Source organism: Herpailurus yagouaroundi, unplaced genomic scaffold (assembly GCF_014898765.1).
Source record: "Herpailurus yagouaroundi ecotype Mexico unplaced genomic scaffold, PumYag 162, whole genome shotgun sequence".
Taxonomy (NCBI): Eukaryota; Metazoa; Chordata; class Mammalia; order Carnivora; family Felidae; genus Herpailurus; species Herpailurus yagouaroundi.
The window spans coordinates 4,749,167-4,754,902 of NW_024412403.1; positions in this window are offsets into that span (position 1 = coordinate 4,749,167).

Here is a 5,736-nt window from a genome sequence, read left to right on the forward strand (position 1 = left end):
CCACAGGGGTGTGGAGAGGGGAGGGGCCGTCCACAGGGTATGGAGATGGGAGGGGCTGTCTGCAGGGATGTGGGGGGTTGTCCACAGGGGGAGGGTAGGCTGTCAGCACAGGTGACGGGGGAGGGCAATCTGCTGGGGTGTAGGGGGTAGGGAGGGGCTGTCCACAGGAGTGGGGAGGTGGGAGGGGCTGTCTGCAGGGATGTGGGGGGGGGGTGTGCACGGGGGGGGAGGGGGGCTGTCTGCAGGGGTGGTGGGGAGAGGCTGTCTGCTGGGGTGTGGACGGAGAAGGGGCTGTCGGCAGGGGTGTGGGAAGGGGTAGGATCACAGAGCCAGGTGTCCAGGGGCCCGAGGCCCAGGGAGGAGGGGAAGGGTGGGCCGGGTCCTGGAAGAGGTCAGGGCTCAGCAGCTGCCGTGCTGGAGGGAAGCCCAGCCACCCTGAACCCAGAGGGGAGAGGGGGTGGGATTTCCACACCAGCTTCTCTCACCCCTCATCCCAAGCCAAGGGAAAAGGGAGCCTGAGCAGTGCAGTTCATAGAAGCTGGCCCCCAGACCGCGTCCCAGGAAAACCAGCTCCTCCTTGGGGCCCCCCGTGTGGTGCCATGTGCACTCGGTCACCCAGATCAGATGCCACCTGCACAGGCGTCCCTAGCACCTTGCTCCTAGCCGGCCTCCTCCCCCTCCTCCCCTTTCCACCAGAAGGAGGCAGGGAGGCAGGCAGGAGTGAGAACCAGAGGGAGGACGGAGGGGAGCCAGCAGGCTGGGAGGGGGGGCCCACACACCTCCCCACCTACGCAGGTGGGAAGTCAAGCAAATCCAAGCCGCACCCTGACTTCTGCGGTTGCCCGTAAAAAGGCGGACAGCGCCACAACTCAGGCGGGCGTAAGTGACACCCGCCGATGGGAGAGGGGAGACACCACACGCAGGCTCTGCCCGGCCATCGCTGCTGGGAGTTGATATTTATGGTTTAGATAAAGCTTTCGACCGCCCGGTGCTATCCTGGGGCTGCTCCGGGAGAAGCGCTTATTAAACAAGGCAGCCCGCACATCTTCCAGAAGGCCGGGCGTCCGAACAGGCTGGCGGATGAACCAATGAATGCCTCTTTCCTAGGCGTCTGTCTATGCTATTCCAAGACACCCACGAACTCAGCTCATCGATGAGCAGTTTCTCTTGAATCGAACCAGCCCCACCCCCCCTTACAGGGCACCCGAACTCTCACAGACTAGTGACTCTGAAAATTGGTGGAGAAACTAGTCCGCCAAGAAAAATATTCTTGGGGCGCCTGGGTGGCTCAGTGGGTTGAGCCTCCGACTTCAGCTCAGCTCATGATCTCACAGCTCGTGAGTTCGAGCCCTGCGTTAGGCCCTGTGCTGACAGCTCGGAGCCCGGCATCTGCTTCGGATTCTGTGTCTACCTCTCTCTCTGCGCCCCCCCCCCCCCTTGCACTCGGTCCCTCTCTGTCTCTCTCAAAAATAAACATTAAAAACAGTTTTTTAAAAAAGAAAAAGTTTTTTGAGTACTCAGCCCCATGCATGTATATATATCTAGGACTTACATGCTAAGAGCAAGTTTAGCAGTGGTTCAGGGCACAAGATAGGGGCCCAGACCAGCTGTTTTCAAATCCTGGCTCTGCTCGCCCACCAGCTATGCCTCAGGTTCCTCATCTGTGAAATGGAGATGATGAATCCTAAACTTTCACCTTCCCTAATGTCAATCAGTAGTTCTAGCAAACAAACCAGAAGGTGCTACTTTTCTCTAGGTGGTTGGGGTTTTTTTTTTTTTTTTTCTTAAGTAATTAAAATTCTTTGGAAGATTTCTACACAGGTAATAAATGGTCTCCAAGGGTTCAAAAGTGTTTACGTACATAGCAAACATACCTTTCTGGTGGCAGAAGTTAAATAATGATGGAAACATTTAAAGATCTCATCTTTGGGGGTGTGCCTGAGTGGCTCAGTCAGTTAAGCGTCTGACTCTTGATTTTGGCTCAGGTCATGATCCCAGGGTCGTGGGACTGAGCCCCACATCGGGCTCCACACACAGCACGGAGTCTGCTTGGGTTTCTCTCTCTCTCCCCTTCTCCCCCGTTCACGTTCCCACTGTCTCTAAACAATCAAATTCAATCTCTCCTTAGGGGTTTCTTATGAAAAAGCCGTTTCTAATGCGGTGTGAAAATACCACCTTAAAGGGACCTGTTTTAATTGCTTACTATTTTTTTTCAGTATCTGCTAAGTAGCAAACCGCTGCCGGTCACCCTGTAATCACAATAAAAGCCAGCCAGTCTGCAACGGTGGCTTTCTGGGAAGTCAAAGCACGTAACTTATCTTTAGAGGTCTTGATCTTTCCAACATACCAGACGGATAATGCGCTGGAGCCTGGAGCATGTTCTGCGGGCTGTCAGCAGAGAACAGGTGACGGAACAAAGGCGGCGCTCGCGGAGCCGCACAGTCACCCAGCTCTGGGGGCCTCTGTCCCGCACCATCGAGGCGGGGTGGGGGGAGGGGAGACAGGCGCCCGCACGCGCCTACCTGCTTTCCTAGATGCATCCATCTGGCCTTCCTGACTTGAAGGTGTTTTGTTGTGGTTGTTGTTTTTTAGCTTATTTATTTATGCTGAGAGAGAGAGAGAGAGTGAGCACAAGCAGGGGAGAGGCAGAGACAGAGGGAGAGGGAGAATCCCAAGCAGCCTCGCACTGCCAGCATGGAGCCTGATGTGGGGCTCGAACTCACGAACCGGGGGAGATCACGACCTGGGCCGAAATCAAGGGTCTTAACGGACTGAGCCACCCAGGAGCCCCTCCTCACTTGAAGTTTTGAACGACAGTCCTCACTCACAGCTGCATCGCGTCCCACGGTGTAGACCAACACTTCCCTCCTCGAGTCCCCTTTCCACAAACATCCGGGTTGTCTCCAATGGTTTGCGGCTGCAGGTGACATCACCATAGCCCTGGGGGATGCTTTTCATGCCCTCCCCCCATAACCTGTGTAAACCCGCAGAAGCAAATTTGTGAGTCGAAGGGCAAATGCGTACATAATTCTGAGACATTTCCCAACCCCCCTCCAGAGCCTTTGTATGATGGCGTCATATTTTGGTAGAACGTTGTCGTCACACGACTGCCTTCAAACACGCTCTGAAACTTGTTCTTCCCCATCCTTGAATGAAGTCTTGGGCAAAGGCTGCATTCTTCCAAAAGCTTTGTGGGAATTCATTCATTTTCGGGCATGATCGGCCGAGCCCTAAGGACAAAACTCAAGCGCGTCCAGTATGGTAGACCCGCCTTAGGCTCAGAAATCCACCCTGGGGAAGGGGAGGCATGACTGGATGTACTTCTGTTTCCCCACCTGGTTCACAATAATGCCTGTGATTTCCCCAGGACTGGAGCCAAAGGAAAGGGGGGTTGAGGGAAGAACGTGTTCATCTGACTTCACGACTGGTACGTCCTGGAGCTGGCCGATGTCTACACCTTCAACTCTCATCCTGCGGGGTATTCAGTGGGATCCTCAGAGAGCCGGGAGCTCCCCCGCCCCCACGCCCACACAGAGAGCTCCCACCTGCCGGTGTGAGCAAAACCACCGCCGGCCAGCTGGCCACCTAGGCCCCCTCATCTCAACTCTGCCGCTGTAGGGTGAGACGACTTACAACACATAATCCACAATCCATATGGTTGCATTCCAATAAAACTTTACAGAAACAGGCGTATTTGGCCCATGGGCCTTAGTCTGCTCGCACCCTCACTCCTCCTGGTGGTCCTAAGCGTCTTGCCAATAACAGCAATAAAGACATTAAGGAGAAGACTTTTTTAGACTTGTCCTCCTCTTCTTGGGAGAGGTTAAGAAGAATGACAAATTGCATGAAGTAATTTTTTAATTTTTATCTTAGCATACAAGCAAGCGAGAGGGGCAGAGGGAGGGAGGGAGGGAAGGAGGGAGGGAGAGGGAGAGAGAGAGAGAGAGAGAGAGAGAGAGAGAATATCTTAAGCAGGCTCCATGCTTGGCGTGGAGCCCAAAGCACGGCTTGATCCCACAACCCTGGGATCATGACCTGAGCTGAAATCAAGAGTCGGGACACAACCCGCTGAGCCACCCAGGGGCCTGTCAAGTATTTTTTTTTTTTTTTAATTAGTAAGCTATTTTTTTCCCAAAAACTTCTGATGGCACATCATTTGGAACGTTTTTGGCTGCAAGTAAAAACTAGATTTCAAGCGGCTCAAACAAGTAGGGATTATTCTCCACGTCCAGAAGTGTCTAGAGAGAATTGGTATTAGATCAACACCTCACAGAAAACCAGCGTCAAATCTCTGCTGCTCCCCCCAAACCTGTCTCTCAAGGTCAGACGGTGGCTACCTGTTGACAGGCTTTCACCTTCATCAATGGCAGGAAGGAGCAGGAATTATAATCCCAGCCACATCCATTGTTCTAATCAGGAGAAGCTTCCCAGAAATCCTCCAGGAGACCCCAATTTACGTCCCACTGTCCACCACTAGGGGCTGAGTCACACAGGCCACCGCAGGCCAGAGAGGAGAGGATTGGGAAGGTGTTCTGATCTGACCACCCAAGTGAAAGTATCGCTCACTGGTCAGGTAACAGGGTCACTGTCACCGCCATGTTTCAAAACGTAGGCACGCATGTAAACAACAAAAACTCACTCTATACGCGGTCCACACACACAGCCTTCCTTTCGGTCTTTTAATGCTTCCCTTTAATTGATTTACTTTAAAAAAATATTGTTTTTAATCTTTATTTATTTTTGAGAGAAAGAGAGAGAGAGAGAGAGACAGAAACAGAGTGTGAGCAGGGGAGGGGCAGAGAGAGACAGGGAGACACAGAATCCGAAGCAGGCTCCAGGCCCTGAGCTGTCGGCACAGAGCCTGACACAGGGCTCAAACCCACGAACCAGGAGATCATGACCCGAGTCCGATTCGGACGCTCAACCGACTGAGCCCCCCAGGTGCCCCTACATGATTTACTTTTTTAAAGTAGGCTCCACGCCCAGCGTGGGGCTTGAACTCCCAACCCTGAGACCGTGAGTCACATGCTCTACCGACTGAGCCAGGCACTCGTAACACTTGCCTTTTAAATATGAACAGTCAGCCACTCATCCCCAGACATCTGAGGAAAGAAAGTCTGTGGCCTGTGACACAGACCAGACCAGGCCCCTAAGGGCAGGATTCAGGGGCAGCAGAGAAAAGGCAGGAAGCGGGAAGAAAAAAAAAAAAAAAAATCGCAGTAATTTCCTCAGAGAAATAGCAGTTTTGGAACAAGAATAAAGTACAAGCAGGAAATGGAACATTCAGAGGAACAAGAAAGCGCTCTCGAAAGTGAAAGTGAAGGTGGCAGCCGTGAATCTGCCATAGAAGCAAAGACCAAGGGATGGGGACAGGAGACGGAACCAGAAGTTCAACATCTGGGTAACTCTTCTTGGTCCCCCAAAAAAGAGAGCGGACGTTTTACTAGAAAATCCCTCAGAACTGCACATCCTGAGCTTCTAGACCGAAAAGACCACGTGGCCAACATTAAAAAACCAACCAACTGGGGCGCCTGGGTGGCGCAGTCGGTTAAGCGTCCGACTTCAGCCAGGTCACGACCTCACGGTCCGGGAGTTCGAGCCCCGCGTCGGGCTCTGGGCTGATGGCTCAGAGCCTGGAGCCTCTTTCCGATTCTGTGTCTCCCTCTCTCTCTGCCCCTCCCCCGTTCATGCTCTGTCTCTCTCTGTCCCAAAAAGAAATAAACGTTGGAAAAAAAA